Raw genomic sequence first — 18,617 nt, forward strand, 5'->3', positions numbered from 1 at the left:
AGACCCAACAGATACCAGAGGAGCAGCTGTGTAGAGAGATTGCAGATAACTCTAGGAATTATAGAGGAGTGCAGGCTGGAGATTTTAATATTCCCTGTATTGACTGGGCCACCTCGAGTATAAAAAGACCTGGACGGAGGGCAATTTTTCAAATGTGTCCAAGGAAGGTTCCTTAATCAATATGCAGAGGGCCCTACTCTACTCAGGCAGGTGCAACACTGGAACTCCCCTCAGAAAATGAGGTCGGGCAATTCACAGAACTGTCATTCAGAGAGCACTTTGGGTCCAGTGCCCACAACTGTCTTCGTTTTAACATAGTTATGGAAAATGATCAGTAGGTCCACAGATTGAAGAGGAATACTGGAACAGGGCCAGGTTTGGGGCAATTCTGCAGGATCTGGCAGGCGTCAATGCCGTGACTTTAAAATTGCACAACGCCCAGTTATAATCCAACTCGCTTTGGAAGTGCTGGTGATCACTGTAACAGATGAAAGGCTTAAACTAAATTTGTTTGATATTATATTCCATGGCACTGCCATCCTGTTGCTATAAATTCTGTACCTTAGGATTGTGCTCCACAACCACCTGATGAAGAAGCAGTGTTCTGAAATCTAGTGCTTTCAAATAAACAGGTTGGACTGGAACCGAGTGTCGGGTGATTTTTAACTTAGTACACCCCCAGTCCGACAACAGCACCTCCACATTATGATTCCAATCGATTGGGTGAGTCTGTTTGAAGGAAAAGGAACAACTGGCAAATGGGAGGCTTTTCAAAGTGTGATCTCAAGAATCCAGGACCAGTGTGCCCCACTGGGGTAAAGGGAAAAGCTGGCAGGATTAGGGATCCTTGGCTGGTGAGGGATAATAAGGCTCTGGTCTTGAAATGAAGACTGCATGCATTGGGTTTAAGATTTCCGTATCTACATATTCGTAAAGACACGATCAATCTGTGGAGACCCTACAATCCTCTCAGTCCCTGTAACACTCCCAATCTGCAGAAGTCATTCCAATGTCTGTGACGCTTTCAATACAGTTCCTACAAGACCCACTATCGATGTGATATCTTTTCATTGCCAGCACCCACCCTGTCAATGTAAGCTCCTCCAGTGTCTCCATCCATCTACTCATTTCCACAATCTTCTCCAACTCTTCCATGTGTAAACATCACCCTCCCCGACAACCCTTCCCACTCTGACCAAACTGGACCTAATCTGTGAAACTGTCTCCAACCAAAATTGCTGTCTTTATCACTTGGAGAATCTGTCTGATTCCGCACCCTCTTTATCTAAATAACCTGCAGAACCTAAGCCTTCCTGTGTCTATAAACCTCTTCAGTCACGACTACCCTCCATACGTCTATTTGTTTTTCCAATCTCTACAACCCACTTTATCTCTGTACTCAGCTCCATTCACCTGAAACATTCCTGTCTGTGTAAAACACCCCATCCTACCAACATTCTTATCCCTGTAAACTGTTCCATTCCTCCCAACCTCCCCATCTCCATGAACTCCTGTCGGCCCGACAGCTCTCCACATTTCTGTAACCTCCTGTGGCTCTATGCTCCTCCCTCCCTGTGAAAGCCCCTCCAGTCCCCACAATTCTCGCAGTCCGGTCATCTGCTCCAGATCAGACCATTGCTGTCTCTGTTACCTCATACAACTTTAGCAACGCCTCCTATTTGTGTCACTTTATTCAGATCACATCCTCTCCCGCTTCCGGAACCCTCTTGTTGCCATCATAACCCTTGCTATTTAGAACATGGAATAGCACATTCCAGTTAAGCCCTTCCGCCCTCAATATTGTGCTGACCTTTTATCCTACTCTAAAGATGAAACAAACCTACATACCTTACATATTACTATCATTGATGTGCCTATTCAAGAGTTTTTTAGATGTCTGGAATGTGTCTGAATCTACTACCATGGCTGGCAGTCCATTCCACGCACCCACCACACTCTGTGTAACTAACGTACCAGTCCCTTCCATGCCGACAGGACATCCCAACCCAATCTCGTCCTACGTGCCAACACCTGGCCCATATCCCTCTGATATCTAAGCTAAACCTTCCGCCAATTCCCTTAAACGTATGTCCCCTTGTGATAGCCATTTCGCCAAGGGAAGTAGTCTCTGGTTATCCACTCTATCTATGCCTCTCATTCCCTTGTAAACCTCTAACAAGTCACCATTCTTCCTCCGTCACTCTGATCAGAAAAGCCCTCGCTTCCACAATCTACCTTCTATGGGCATGCCCTCCAGTCCAGGCAGCATCCTGCTAAATCTCCTCTGCACTGTATTTAAAGCTTCCACATCCTCCCTACAATGAAGTGAACAGAACTGTTCACAATATTTGAAGTGTGGTCTAACTGGGGTTCTGTAGAGCTGCAGCAAAGTCTCACATCTGTTAAACTCAATCCCCCTGCTAATGAAAGCCAACACACCATTCGCCTTCTTAACAGCCTGTCAACTTGGGTGGTAACCTGAGAGACACAGGATCCCTTTGTTCCTGCACGCTGCTAAGAATCCTGTCTTTAACTACGTAAAGGTTTTCTGCAGAATACTCCAATCTAAAACTATCCCTATCTTTGTAAGTTCCTCCAGTCCCTACAACACTCATAAACTGTGAAACCTCCTCAAGTCCATATATTCCTAATGTCTGCAAAATCCTCCCGTCCTGATGTCCCTCCATACCTCTGTAACCCCCACCATCCTCCAGTGCTCTTCTGGGGAACATTGCAGAGGAAGGAGGAGTTGGAGAGTCTGGGCCATGTTCCGAGGTATGAAGGGCTGCAGAACCTGGATGATGGTACAAATGTCGGAAAGGACGTGGGACTTGCAGAAAGTTAGAGGTTCCTGGATTCATTCAACCTGCAGGATGGGACAGGGGATGGCTTGTGGAACCTGGAGGATATTATTATTTGAACCACAGGTAATTTTTGATTGGACTATTCAGTCAATCTTACAGTCATAGAGATGTACAGCATGGAAACAGACCCTTCATTCCAAACCAGCCATGCCGACAGGGTATTCCAACCCAATCTAGTCCCACCTGCTAGTACCTGGCCTATCTCCCTCCAAATCCTTTCTAATCATATATCCATCCAAATGCTTCTTAAATGTTGCAATTGTACCATCTGTAAGATTGGCTGAAAGATCCAATCAAACATTACCTGTGGTTCAAATCATAACATCCTCCAGGTTCCACAACCCATTCATGGTCCCATCCTGCAGATCAGATATCCCAACCCAATGTAGTCCCACCTGCAAGCACCCGGCCCATCTCCCTCTAAACCCTTCCTATTCATATACCCATCCAGATGCCTTTTAACTGTTGCAGTTGTACTAGCCTCCACCACTTCCTCTGGCAGCTCATTCCATATATGTATTATCCTCTGCGTGAAAACTTTGCCCCTTTTTATCTTTTATATCTTTCTACTCTCACCCTAAACCTCACCCTATAATTCTGGACTCGCACACCCCAGGAGAAAGACTTTGTCTCTTTACCCTATCCATGTCCCTCTTGATTTTATAAACCTCTATGAGGTCACCCTCAGCCTCTGACTCTCCAGGAAAAACAACCATCACCTGTTCAAACTCTCCCTATAGCTCATCCCTGGCAACGTTGTTGTAAATCTTTTCTGGACCCTTTCAAGTTTCACAAAATCCTTCCGATTGGAAGTAGAAGAGAGTTGCATGCAGCATTCCAAAACTGGCCCAACCACTGTCTTGTACAGCCGCAACATGACCTCCCAACTCCTGTACTCAATACTCTGACCAATAAAAGAATGTATACCAAGCGCCTTCTTCGCTACCCTAACTACCTGTGACTCTACTGTCAAGGAACTCTGTATTTCATTTGAAAAATTGCATAGACAGGTAGAGTGGCCCGAGGTCTTCTGGGTAATGCTAGTTCTGTCTAAACTGGTAGGCAGAGCCAGTGAAGTATTTGCAGCACTGTCTGATGAATGGTCGAGAGATAATGCACATCAAACAGGCTGTTTTAAGTGCTTATGGATTGCTTATGAAAGGGAAGCCACTACAATTCCCTTTACTGTGCCATCGCTATCTGTCAAAGCTCCTTCAGGTCTATATCCTCCAAATTGTTGAAACCTGCTCTCACCATTGAAACTCCCATTATTTCCTAACATTGTTGAGTCTCTGAAAGCTTCCCTATCAGGTTAATCTCCTCCACTGCATACAACACTCCTAGCATGTGTAATGTCTTCAATTCCTTCAGTTCCTATATACCTATGTATAGGTGTGCCTGCTTTGTGGCCATTGTATTCTCATTTACACCTGCAAAAGGCTCTGCTCACTGTACCACATCCTATGCTCATAAGTGAATCTGGTCTCTCACAAGACTCTCTATCACTCTCTCCTCCAGTCTCTACAAGCTTCCCTATCCCTGTCGTATCTTGCAGCATGCACACCACTCACCTTCTCTGACATACCTTCCAGTGCATAAATTCATCTCTCCTTCTAACTGTATCCAGTCTACAACTTCATCCCTGTCCGTGCAACATCCTCCAGTCCACACACTCCTCTCTATTGCATTACCATTCTCCAGCTTATATCATCTTCCATGTGCTTGCACATTCTCCAGTCCATACTACCCACCCTTTCCCTATAATATTCTCCAGTCCATACCATCCTCCCTCTCACCGTGATTTTCTCCAGATCCCACAATTGTTGTTAAATGTACGACATCCTGGAATCATGTGAATGTTTCTCCACCCTGATCAACATAGTCCATGTAACGATCCACCGACCTACACACATCCCTATCTCTGGAATCTAATCAAAGACGCTTTATCTCTCTAACTTCCTCCAAACAATAAAATGTTTTCTCCAACGAACATTCTGTAGCAACTGTAACTATGTTTAACACTGCAACATTGTTGCGCCCCCAAACATCTCTCCCACTCTGTGACCTCTATCCATCCCTCAAAGGCCCTCACTCGGTGACACGCCATGCATTTGCAACAAGGCAGATGGAATGACAGCATTAACTGAAGGGAACAGATATGATCGAACTGTTATTGTGGAGGTGTGGCTGCAGCATGACCATCGCTGGGATGTGATTATTGAGGGGTTGTAGGGATTTAGGCAGGATCAGCAAAAAACCAAACAAGGTCCCGTTTTGTTGTGAAGAAAGGACGCAGTCAGTGCATTAGTGAGACAACCAATTTAATCTGGGAATCAAACTATAGAGTCATTTTGAATGGACAGCTTCCAAATAGCAAGAGAGATCTGGAAAATCAAATCACAATCCATGCTCGTTGGTAAGTTGGATACAATATTTTCTTGGTGATAGTAGACAGAGGCATGTGCAGTGGCCAATTTCTGATTGGACGTCTGTGGCCAATGCTGTTTCACAAGGATCAGTCCTGCGATGTCTGTGTGTAATTTATATCTGTGATTCAGATGAAAAGGTCAGCAGTTTGAGTGGTAATCTTGCAGGCGACATTTGGAAAGGCATGTAATGATTAGGGATAGTTAGGGGAATTGTGGATAGTGAGGAAGAGTGTTCAAGGGTTGCAGCAGTATGTAGATCAGCTGGAACGCTTTGCAGAGATGTGGCAAATTGAATTTCATCGGGACAGGTGTGAAGTGATGCATTTATGAAGTCAAATGGAAGAGAGAAGTGCACTAATTGACTAGTTGGAAACATTGATAAACAGAGAGACGTTGGAAGCAAATCCATAGCTCCCTAAAATTAACAACACAACATGATGTGGTGGTCGAGGGGGAGTATGGTATGCTTACCTTTATTAGGCACAGTATTGAGTACAGACGTTTGCATGTCATGTTGTGACTGAATGAAGCTTCATTCAGCCATGTTTGGAAGGTTCCGTGTCGTTCTCATTGACACACCACAGGAAGGATGTGAAGGTTTTGGGGAGGTTGCAACAGAGGGTTGGCAGAATGTTACCTGTATGAGAATGTGTTTACTGTGAGGAGGTTGGACGCAGTTGGATTGTTTTGCGTGAGTATCGGAGACTGAGGGGTGACTAGGTACAGCATTAGGAAAGGTGTGAATAGTGTGGATCGTTGGAATCCTTCTTCCAATGTCGAAATATCAAATACTTGGGCGCCTCGGTTTAAGGTGAGAGTGAGAAGTTTTAAGTGAGATGAATGAGGCCAGTTGTCTTTACCGAGAGGGTCGAAGCTGCTCAGGAGGTGGGAGAGGTGGCAACGAGAGCAAACATTTGAAGGGCATTTAGACAGAAACATGAACAGGCAGAGAATAGAGGGATATCGCCCATGTGCAGGCAGATGGGATTAGTTTAGTATAGCATCATGGTCAGCACGGCCTATTACTCTGCTGTACTGTTCGACTCTCTAACTTAACATCATCTAACCTGTCAAAGCCCCTCCAAATCCTAGATGTTTCATTCAATTTCTCTCCCATTCTTCAAAACCCCAATAGGTTCAAGGTCAATCTACTCCACCTCTTCTCATTGGAAAATCCTGCCATCTCCAGGATCAGCCGAGTGAACCTTCCCTGGTCTGCCTCCAATACAAGAATGTCTTTCCTTAGGGGATGCATACTGTTCATTGTAATCTAGGTGTGGTCTGACTTGTACCTTGCATCGTTTTAGCAAGGCCTCCCTATTTTTAGACTCCATTCCCTTTGTAATAAATGGCAACATTTGATTTGCCTTCTCTATGACCTGCTGATCCTGTAAGCTACCTGTTTCAGATTGATTCACAAGGATTCCCAAAACCCTTTGTGCAGTCAGTCTGAAACCAAACGGTGTGAGCCTGACAGTAAGTCGGGAACGTGCTGGAATGTGTTATAAAGAATATGACAATAAATGATAACTAGATACTTAGAAACAATGGGAGATGTATGATTTTATTTTTAAATCTGTAAAATTTAAATCTGGATTCTATATTTTGGTGTGACCGTAAATGCAGAATAGATAAGGGTGAGGGAGGCTAGTTGCGGTAGAGCGATATTTGAAATTTCAGAAGCATTTTGACAAGTTTCAACAGGGGCTAAAACTTAGCTTGTGAGAGAATAGGGCCCCTGAAAGGTCAATGAGGCTGTCTGTGTGGAATCACTGCTGATGGGGGAGATACTGAACCAATATTTTGTGTTCGGATTTACTACGGAGAAAGACATGGAAGCTCGGGAACTTGGGAAAATACATAGGGATGTCTTGAAAAGAGTTCACATTGGAGAACAGGAGGTGCTGAATGTCTTAAAATGCAAAAAGTTAGATAAAACCTTGGGACATGATCAGATATATCCCAGCGCCTTGTGAGAAGCGAGGGAGAAAATTGCAGGGCCCCTCCCAGAGATATTTGCATCATCAACAGCCACTATAGACCAGTGAGACTGATGCAGGGGTGGTAATTTGTTGGAGGAGATTCTGAGAGAAACGATCGTCATGCCTTTGGAAAGGTAAGGACAGATTAACGATCGTCAGCATGGCTTTGTGCATGGGAAATCATGCCTCAAATGTGAGTGTGGAGATAGACAAGTGAGAGATCAAAGCAGAGCAGCACACGATGTCCACATGAACTTTATCAAGGCCTTTGACAAGGTTCTGCATGGCAGACTGGTTAGTAAGTTTAGATCACACATAACCAGGGAGTACTCACCAACTGGATACAAAACAGATTGATGGTAGGAGACAGAGCGTGTTCATAGAGGGTTGCTGCTCAAACTGCAGGCCTGTGACCAATGGTGTGCCGTGGGGTTCGGTGCTTGGTCACTGTTGTGCATCATTTATTTAAACAGTTTGGATGATAATACAGGAGCCATGGTTAGCAACTTTGTGAGTGAGACTGAAATTGGTGATAATGTGGACAGTGAAGAGGGTTATCGAAGAGGACAATGGGATCAACAGTACTGCTGGACCAGTGAGGTTCGGAATAACAGGTGGAGAAATGCATAGTGTTGTATTGTGGTAAAGTAGACCAGGCTGGACTTGTACAATTAATGTTCGGGCCTTGGGTACTGTTGTCAATCAGTGACCCAGGGATGCAGGTACACAGTTTTTTGAAAGTAGCGTCACGGGTAGACAGGCTGGTGAAGCAGGCGTTTTGGAGGGTTACCCTTCATTGGGCAGAGCATTGAGAGTAGGAGTTGGGATGTCATGGTGTATCTGTACAGGATTGTTGATTATCTGGTAAAAATCAACTTGTTCACGTACGTCCTTTAGGGAGGGATATCTGACATTCTTACCTGGTCTGACTCGCATGTGACTCCAGTCCCACAGCAATATGGCTGACTCTGAGCTGCCTCTGGGAAATTGGCAGGAGGGCAATGTATGCTGGTCCAACCGGTGACATCCTTAGGCCGTGAATGAATCAATAAAAAATACATATGTCCATCCCTCCCTTTGCAAACAGCTCTTGCTGCAGCAATCCGTACTGACTTTGTAACGTTGTTCAGGCCTTTGCCTCTCACTGTAACACTCTCACCACCTCCAGCACCTTCTATTCTCCCTGTTCCGCTACTCTGATTAAACACTGACAATATTTCCTCTTCCTACTGCACTCCTCCACATTTCTAAATGTTGGTTACTTCAGAATTGATCGGTTCTTTTTCATCTCTTAATCAAATCGGCCAAGACCGTCTGAAGTGGGAAGGAGCATTGGGAAGGTGTCGAGAGCCTCGAGACTTTCTGTGGGGAAAATGGGAATCCAGGAGAAAACAGCACAAGGAGCGCGCTGTCATATCAACGCCCCACCCACCCCCTTTCCATGTCCACCTTCTGCCTCAAGTGTAACAGAGTCTATGGAAGGCCACATCGGTCTGTACAGACGACTCCAGACTCCCCCACCCCCACTGAGAGTGGGAGAGAGTCAGCCTCGTCTGTAAGCCACTGCCAAAGAGATGATGAGATAGGAAGGTTGAATCCCCTCACAATTATCCCAGTGCCTTTGTTACAGATTCAAACAATTCCCTTTTAATACAGTGTCTAATAATGTGCTATCACTCAGTATCTCTCTGTGTGGTATCCCTCGCTGTTTCAGTCTATCTACTGCCTCTGTCAGCATTTCTGCCTCTTACAGATGGTCTGAGATCCTGAGTCAACAGAATTGTCCATTCCAGAGAGATGCAGCAGCACAGGCAAGGGATGCAGACTGGGATTATCGAGATCCCTGCTGGACTCAGCGCCACTCTGCATGAATTATCCTCATTGCATCAGTCTAATTTCCCATTCTGTCTATTTCTGTCTCATGCAGGTAATCAGGATGTTCCTAACTCCTGTCTCATCCATCACGTCATTGAAACTGGTTGGATAGCCAGCGACAGATGGAGAGGGAGAACTGGAGCTTTCAGTATTTCCTGCAGCCAGTAAGATCACTCACAGTGAACAGCACAGGGTGGAGGTAGTAGACTTCTATATTCGGACCTGGAAGACTGGACATAGATACAGAGCTGGATAAGGAACAACAACATTGTAGGCTTCATTTCCACCATCTTGTGAGGGTCCTGCTTTCGCCTCTTCTGTACTGGTCTTCAATGTGACAGCACAGAGAATCGCTTGCATTAATCCTGGCCCATGCTATTTTAGTGATCTCTGTAATATTCTCCAGTCCCGATAATCCTTCCTCTGTTTGGAATCTCCTCTAGTCCACATCATTCTCTGTGTCTCTGTCTCTGTCTCTGTCAGGTTCTCCAGTCCCTAACACCCTAATCCCTAACCTTCTCCAGTAGATACTAAATTCCTTCATCCCTGTAAACCCTGACAGCCCTGTCTATCCCTGTAAGCTCCTCCCACCAATACCACCTTCCTTGTCAATGTATTTGTCTTTAACCTCTCCATCCGTCCCTACCTATGTAATCTTCTCCGGCTCCTACAACCCTTCCTCAGCTGTGAAAAATTTGTAATCTCCTTATCCTTCTCCAATTCTTTGATCTTGACCTTATAAATTTCACCCTCATTCCCAACACCATACCCCTCGCGACCACAGGAACCTCTTTCAGTTTGTGCAATCCTCTCCACCTGTGTAACTGTCTCCAACCCATTAACCTGGCATTCTCCATTGCCTTCCTATCTATGTAGCCTCCAGAGCCTAGAAGCCTTCTTATATCTGTAAACGTCTTCAGTCACGACGACCTTCCATATCTCTGTTAGTGTACACAATACTCTCCTAGATGAAATAGCCCCCTGTCTGTGCCTCTCAGTCTGCCTGCCTCTTCCTATCTCCATCCATATCCCTATCTCCAGAATCTAATCCAGCTCCCTCGATCTCTGTAAATTCTTCCAATGCCCAAACACCTTTGTCCCACAGATATTCTTGCCCAGATGTAACTCTGTTTAACTCGAAATCCTCGAGACCCTGTAAGCCTCCCTATCTCTGTAACCTCTCCCCATCCGTTCAAACACTCAGTACTGAGGAATGACTCCCTGTATTCACCATAAGGCAGAAGGAATGACAGTGAACAGATATGATGGAACTGTCAATCCGGAGATGTAGCTGCAGAATGATCATCGCTGGGAAGGGAATACTGAAGGGTTGTTTGGATAGAGTCATAGAGTCAGAGAGATGTACATCATGGAAACCAACCCTTCAGTCCAACCCATCCACGCTGTGCAGATATCCCAACCCAATCCAGTCCCAATATGCAGACTAGGCAAAAAGCCAACAAGTTATGAAGGAAGCATGAGGTTAATGCATTAATGAGACAGTCATGTAGATCTGAATATGAAAATTAGGGCTGAGAATAAGCAAGTAGCAGCAACCGTTATCAGGAATTCTTTTGTAGGCACCAAACAGTGATGGGAATGTCAATATGGTTACAGTCGGGACACTGAATGTACTTATGGCAAGGGCAGTACAGTAACTGTGTGAGACAGTGGTTTCCATGCCGACTGATGCAGCAACGAGCCTGTTGGATTATATTTGTTGGTGTGAATATAAATGGCAGAATTGTACGTGCGTAGGAGGGGTGTACTGGTATAGAGGATATGGTATATTTGAATTATCATAAGCCTTTATGCAAGTTTCAAAAAGGGCTAAAGAGTAACTTGGTAGAGAATAGGGCCCCTTAAGATCAATAAGGTCGCCTATGTGTAGAACCAGAGGAAATGGGTGAGATATTGGACAAAATAGTCTTGTCAGCATTTACTGTGGAGAAAGACATGGAAGCTCGGGAAATTGGGGAAATAAATAGCGATATCTTGGAAAGAATCCTCACCAGAGAAGAGAAAGTGTTGGAATCTTAAAACAAATAAAGGTAGATCAATCCTCAGTAGGTCATTAGGTCAATCCCAGAATATTGTGGGAAGCTAGGGAAGAGATTGCAGTATCCCTTACAGAGATATGTATAATATCAACAGGCACTTTAAGATGTTGGAAGACTGGAGGTTGGCTAATGCTGTTCCATCACTGAAGGACTGCAGGGAAAAGCCAGGAAATTACAGCCCCATGAGCCCAGTGATGGTGAAGTTGTTGGAGGAGATTCTGAGAGAAAGGAGCTCCTTACATTTACAAAGGCAAGGGCTGATTTGAGGTGGTCAGCACGGCTTGGTGCATGGAAAACCACGTTTCACAAACCGGATTGACTCTTCGAAGAGGTGGCCAATGATAGATGAAGGCAGAGTCGTCAACGTTGTCCACATGGACTTTAGCATCTAGTCAAGAGGAAGAAGGAAGCTTACTTAAGGTCGAGGAAGCAAGGATCAGACAGGGCTCCAGAGAGTTACATTGGATGGCACGGTGTCTCAGTGGTTAGCACTGCGACCTCATAGCAGCACGGACTCCATTTCGATTACAGCCTCAGGCGACTGTCTGTGGGGTGTTTGCCCATTCTCCCTGTGGGTTTCCTCCAGGTGCTCCGGTTTCCCCCCCACAGGCCAAAGATGTGCCAGTTTGGTGGCTTAGCCATGCTAAATTACCCATAGTGTTTATGGATGGGTAGGTATGGGGCATTCGTCAGGGCATGGAGATTAATAGGGTGGGGGAATGGGGCTGGGTTGGATACTGTTTGGAGGGTTGATATGGAGGTGTTGGGCCAAATGGCCCGTTTCCACACAGTAGGGATTCTCTGAAGGTACCAGGAAGGAACCGAGAGACGGACTTAGGGCAACTAGAAGGGGGCATGAAAAAGCATTGTTGGAAAGGATTAAGGAAAACCGTGAGGCATTCTCCACTTATGCGAGGAACAAGAACAAGGCCAGAGTGAGGATAAGGCCAATCTGGGATAGTGGAAGGAACTTGTGCCTGTAGTCACAGGAGGTAAGGGAGGTCCTTCTTGAATACTATGCCTCAGTATTCACTGCTGAGAACGGTCTTGACGTTTGTGAGGACAGCGTGAAACAGGCTGATGTATGTGAACAGATGGATGTTAAGAAGGAGGATGTGCTGAGAATTTTGTCAAAGATAAGGATAGTTAAGTCGCTGAACCAGACTGGATGCGTCGAAAGTTACTAGAGGAACCGATGGAGTGGATTACTGAGCACCTGGTGATGACCTTTGCAGCCTCACTGTCCACTGGAGTCGGACCAGATGATTGGAGGCAGGAAAATATTATTCCCTTGTTCAGGAAAGGGAATAGGGATAATCCTGGGAATTGCACACCTGTCAGTCTTATGTCTGTGGTGTGCAGATTATTGGATAAGTCTCTGGGAGACAGGATTTATTATTCCTTGGAAAACCATAGTTTGATCAGAGATAGTCAGCATGGTTTTGTAAGGGGCAGGTCATGCCTTACAAGTCTTATTGAATCTTTAGAGAATGTGACAAAACATCTTTATGGCTCATTCAGAAAGTACAGAGGCATGGGGTACAGGGAAACCTGTTTGTCCGGATACAGGATTACTGGCCCACAGAAGACAGACGGTGATGTCTGCCCTCCAGTGCCCTTCTGGGGAACATGGCAGAGGAGAGAAGATTTGAAGCGTCTGAGCCATATTACAGAGGTAGAATACTGGGAATTACAGATTTAGTCTAATGTTTGTGGTGTGCAGATTATTGGCGAGGACTCTAAAGAAAGGATTTATGACTACTTGGAAAGCCATAGTTAAATTAGAGACAGCATGGGTTTGTGAGGGGCAGGTCATGCCTCACAAACCTTATTGAGTTCTTTGAGGATATGACAGAATACGTTGATGGCTCATTCAGAAAAGAAGGATGATTGGGATACAGGGAAATCTGTTTGTATGGATGCAGGATCGGATGGCCCAGAGAAGACAGAGTGTGGCAGCAGATTGGCAGTATTGAGCCTGGAGCTCAGTGACCAGTGGTGATCTGTAACAATCAGCTCTGGGACTCTGCTCTCTGTGATTTTTATAAATGACTTGGATGTGGATATTGGAGAGTGGGTTAGTAAGTTTGCCAATAACATGAAGGTTGGTGGAGTGGTGGGTAATGTGGAGGGCTGTTGTAGGTTGCAATGGGTCATTGACAGGACGCAGAGCTGGGCTGGAAGTGGCAGATGGAGTTCAATCTGGAAAAGTGTGAAGTGATTCATTCTGGAAGGTCGATTCTGAATATAGAATACAGCGTTAAAAGGCAAAATACTTGGCATTGTGGAGGAAGAGAGAGATCATGGGGTCCATGTCCATAGATCCCTCAAAGTTGCCACGCACGTTGGTAGGGTTGTTAAAAAGACATTTGTTGTGTTGGCTCCCCTTAGAACGGGATTGATTTCAAGAGCTGTTGGGTTTTACCGCCTCTTTATTGCGACCTACTGAGACCACACTTGGAATATTGTGTTCAGTTCTCGTCCCACCTTTACAGGAAGGATGTGCAAGTTTTAGAGAGCGTACACAGGAGATTTACCAGGATGCTGCCTGGAATGGAGGGCATTTCTTATGGAGAACGTTTGAGGGAGCTAAGGTTTTTCTCATTGGAGTAAGAACGGGGTGGGGTGACTTGGGTAGAGGTGAACAAGATGATGAGAATCACACAGAGAGAGGGAATAGTGAGAAACTTTTTCTCCTATGGCATAAATGGCTGTTACAAGGCGGCATAATTTTCAGGTGATTGGAAGATGGATATTAGGATCGAGATGGTAGGTGGTCGGATGGACTGTCAATGGTTCTAGTAAAATTAGACACATTCGGGACATCGAATAGACTCTTGAACAGACACATGAATAGTAGTAAAATGAAGGGTATGTAGGCTAATTTGATTTTACAGTCGGATAAAAGGTTGGTATAGCAAGATGGCCGAATGGTCTTGGGCTGAACTGTTCTGTGTTCTATGTTCTGTTTGGTAAACTGGGTAATAAGCTCAGATCAGTGTAAAAAGGATATGGCATTCAGGAGGAGCTAGTGAACTGGATACAAAAATTACTTGATGGTAGGAGACAGAGGGTGATGGGAGACATGTTTTTCTGACTGCAGGCATGTGACCAGCGGTGAAGTGGGTCCACTGTTGTTTGTCATTTGGATAAATAGTTTGGATGGGAATATTGGTTTCCTGGTAAGTAATTGTTTTGGGTGTCACTTGAATTGGTGGTAAAGTGGACAGTGGAGAAGGTTATCTATGATACAACAGGATGAACAGTACTGCTGGGATCGTGGGCTGAAGAATAGCAGATGGAGTTTAATTAGATAAAGATGAGGTGTTCCATTTTGGCGAAACAAATCAGGGTGGGACTTGTACAGTTAATGTTCGGGCCCTGGGTTGTGTTATCAGTCAGTGACCCAGGGATGCAGGTACACAGTTCTTTGAATGTGGTGTCACAGATAGACAGACTGGTGAAGCAGGCATTTGGGGGTGGTTATCTTCATTGGGGAGAGTATTAAGAGTAAGAGTTGGGATGTCATGTTGTATCTGTATAAGACATTGGTCAGGTCACCATAAAAGCGTTGTTGATCAGTGGAAAGAACACATCTGGTTCACTGACCTCCTTTTGTGTAGAACATCTGACATTTAACCTGGCCTGGCAAACATGTGACTCCAGACCTATTGCAATATGGCTTACTCTGAGCTGTCCTCTGGGTAATTAACAGTGCCTCCCACATCCCATGAATGAATAAATAAAAATACGTATGTCCCTCTCTACCTCTGCAAACCCCTCCAGCTGCAGCAATCCGTACTGGTTTTGGAACATCATTCAGGCCCTGACCACTCTCAGTAACACTCTTACCGCGTCCGGCACCTTCACCTCTCCCTGTTCCGTTTGTGACATTGAACCCTGACACTGATCCCTCTTCCCAATGCCCAACTACTTCTAGCAGACCCTTTGCAATCCCTTTAACTCTTACTCCTAAAACACTCTCTCACTTCAGGATTTTAAGTACTTTTTGGTGATCTTCTAAGCCTCATAATCTAATATGATACATTTTGTCCTGAGTGAGGGGCCAGTGGGAATTTCTTGCTGAGGTTTTGTCTGTTTCAGTGTAATGTTCTTTTGTTGAGTGATTTACACTGTCCTTTCAAATGTTTTCCACTGTCCATTTACAGGCGCATATTTCAGTCTGTTTAGCCTATTTACCTTGGTCAGTTCTCCTCTCAAACACATGTCATTGGCTGTTTTTGTTTCTAGTCGTAGCATGTCCTTTCTGTGATTCACTTTAAAACTTTAGATTTCTTTAAACTGCACGTTATCACAATTTCCCGAAGGATCTCTCCAGGTGACATTACTCATTCAATAAGTTACATCACACAACGATCGCTCTGAGATAGTTATGTCCCTAGCCAGTTGCACAATTTGTTATTCAAAGAAACACTGAAAAAAAATTCTCTGAACTACTCTTCCAATATCACTGTTGTTAGTGTGACTGTCCCAGATTATGGGAATATTGAAGTTTCCCAAAATTATCACAAAGTGTTTGTTAAAAAATTCCAATGAGTTCCTGTGTAATGCAGTGATGAGCAATGGAATGCTGTCCGATGGCGTAAAACTGTTCTGCTGCTTGTGTCCTTGGCAAGTAGTAGCCAGAATCTACATTCAGACTGACTCTACTTCATGATCTGAGGTCAAATGATTTCTCTGTACTGCCTTTGTGACTCATTATGGTTAGCATTACCCATTTTGAATGAGTTTTTACAAGGTTGTGATCCATTAAATATTTATGTCCACCTTTTGTTTGCCCTGTAACCACATCTCTCTGGTGTCTAAATTTCTTTTATCTCTGTGTCACCAATCAATCTACCTTATTGAAGAGAGTTAAAAATCACACAACACCAGGCTATAGTCCAACAGGTTTAATTGGAAGCACACTAGCTTTCGTAACAACGCTCCTTCATCAGGTGATAGTGGAGAGCTCGATCGTAACACAGAATTTATAACAAAAATTTACAGTATGATGTAACTGACATTATACATTGAAAAATTGATTGTCTGTTAAGCCTTTCATCGTTTAGAATACAGTGATAGTTTCACTTCTTTCATGTGTAATTCACAAAACATTGTTTAAAAGTTGCATTCTCGGGTTAGCTGTTAACAATGGTGATAGCTAGACAATATGTGAAGATGTTAGCCCCCTGTGTTCTCTGTCTATGCCCTGATATTTAGATTGATTCTAATCTAAAAAGTGAGATAAGAGTTTGACATAAATTCATGCAGTTTTTGAGCTCAGAGTTCTACATGAATGCATGCAGTTTTTGAGCAAAGTACAATGTAATCCTGCAAGTACAAATTCACCCCACAAAATATGTGTGTCTGTGGCTCTTTGTCTGTCTGTGTGTGTCTGTCTGGGGTGGGGGTTGTGAGTGTGAGAAAGTGTGTATGTAGTGAGTGCAGAGTGTCTTAAGTCTGTGAGGGGGTGCACGTGTGAGTGTGGGAGTGTTTGTGTGGGTGTCTGTGTGCCCAGCTGTGTGTACCTGTGTCCGTGTGTATGTGAGAGTATGTGTGTTTGTAGGAATATCTGTGTGTGTGTAGTGCAATGGTGATCACCTGTAATGTGACATGAACCCAAGGTCCCAGTTGAGGCCCTCCCTATGGGTACCGAACTTAGCTATCAGCCTCTGCTCAGCCACTTTCCTCTGCTACCTGTCCCGAAGTCCACCTTGGAGGATGGTCACCCGAAAGTCCAAAATTGAATGTCCTGGACTACTGAAGTGTTTCCTAACTGGGAGGGAACCCTCCTGTCTATTGATTGTTGTGCGGTGCCCTTTCATCCATTGTCATAGCCTTTGCTCGGTTTCCCCGATATACCACGCTTCCGGGCATTTTTGCCTGCAATGTATAAGATAGACAATGTTGGCTGAGTCACATGAGTACCTGCCATGTCCAAGGTGGGAGGTGTTCCCACGCGTGATAGTGGTATCTATATCCACAATCTGACACGTCTTGCAGCGTCCACCGTGACAGGGTGGTATGGCGTTGTCCTGAGGGCCATCCGCTTTATCCTCGATTGCAACGTCTTCACTGTCCCATATGCCACCCTCCAGCCTTTCCAGCACATCTCACATGGCTATCAATGGTACAAGTATCTTTGCTCGGGGCTCCACAATGTCCTGTGATACACTTAATCAGGTCCTGGGTTTTTCCACAGCTTTGTGTTTTCAAACCTTCTATAACATGCACTCTTTTCAAGTCATAGAGATGTACAGCATGGAAACAGACCCTTCGGTCCAACTCGTCGATGCTGACCAGAAGTTGTAAATAAATCCATCCCATTTACCAGCATTTGGCCCATGTACTTCTAAACTCTTATTATTCATATACCCATTCAAATATCTCTTAAATGTTGTCATAGTATCAGTATCTGCTACTTTCTCTCTCAGCTCATTCCATACACACACCACCGTGTGCATAAAAAAATCAGTCCCTTCAGTGCCGTTTAAACCTTTCCCCTTTAACCTTAAACCTATGCCCTCTAGTTTTGGACTCTCCAACCCCTGGGAAAATACCTTGAATGCTTACCAAATCCATACACCTCATGTTTATATAAACCTCTGTCAGGTCACCCCTCAGTCTCTGATGCTGCAGGGAAAATAACCCCAGCTTATTCAGCAACAACCCTGGGAAAATCTTGTAAATCTGTTCTGAACACTTTCAAATTTCACACCATCCTTCCTATAGCAGGGAGACTGGAATTGCAGAGAACTCCAAATGTGGTCTAATGTATGCCTCTTGTTCCCTGAGTTCCCCAGTCTTTGTCCAAAGTAAGTTCTGGAGGGAAAAATGTGTTTAAGGTCTTACCCATATCCTGCTGTTCCACACAGCAATGGTCTCATTGATCTTTAATGGACAGCATTTTGTCTCGCGATACTCTTTTACTCAATATATTTATACAATCACTTTTGGATTCTCCTTATCATTCTCTGCTGACGCCATTTCATGTACCCTTTCTGCAATCCCGATTTCGACCCAAAGTGTATTCCTACAGCCCCTGTGATCCTCAGGGATCCCCTTGATCCAGCTGGCTATACCTGACACGTGCCCCCTTTTCCTTGACCAGACCCTCAGTAGACAGCCAGTGTTTCCGAATGCTGTCAGCATTGAACTGCACACAAACAGGTGGTGATCACTCAATTTATCTCACTTTTCAAATATTCTCACTTGCCAGACTTCCCATTCCCTGCAAATAGACTCCCCAATCACCTTTTGAGAGTTCCCGGCTAATATTCCTGGCCCCATTTTATAACTTGAACCTGTGGACCAGCCCTGTCCTTTTCCATCGCTATTTTCAAATGAATAGACTTGAGTCACTTTGGCAAAATGCTTTCCCTACCTTGTTATCCAAGGGGAGGT

The 18,617-nt window shown here is 44.6% G+C and overlaps 1 long non-coding RNA gene across 1 annotated transcript in view; it reads left to right on the forward strand.

The window, feature by feature from the left end:
• LOC140485794 (uncharacterized) overlaps positions 1-16,575 on the forward strand; it is a 53,320-nt gene extending 36,745 nt beyond the window's left edge. The window contains exon 5 of the long non-coding RNA XR_011962459.1: positions 9,203-16,575. This is a non-coding gene — a long non-coding RNA (uncharacterized lncRNA). The remainder of the gene's footprint in view (positions 1-9,202) is intronic.
• The last annotated feature ends 2,042 nt before the right edge of the window (positions 16,576-18,617 follow it).

This window comes from Chiloscyllium punctatum, chromosome 14, assembly GCF_047496795.1.
Source record: "Chiloscyllium punctatum isolate Juve2018m chromosome 14, sChiPun1.3, whole genome shotgun sequence".
Classification (NCBI taxonomy): Eukaryota; Metazoa; Chordata; class Chondrichthyes; order Orectolobiformes; family Hemiscylliidae; genus Chiloscyllium; species Chiloscyllium punctatum.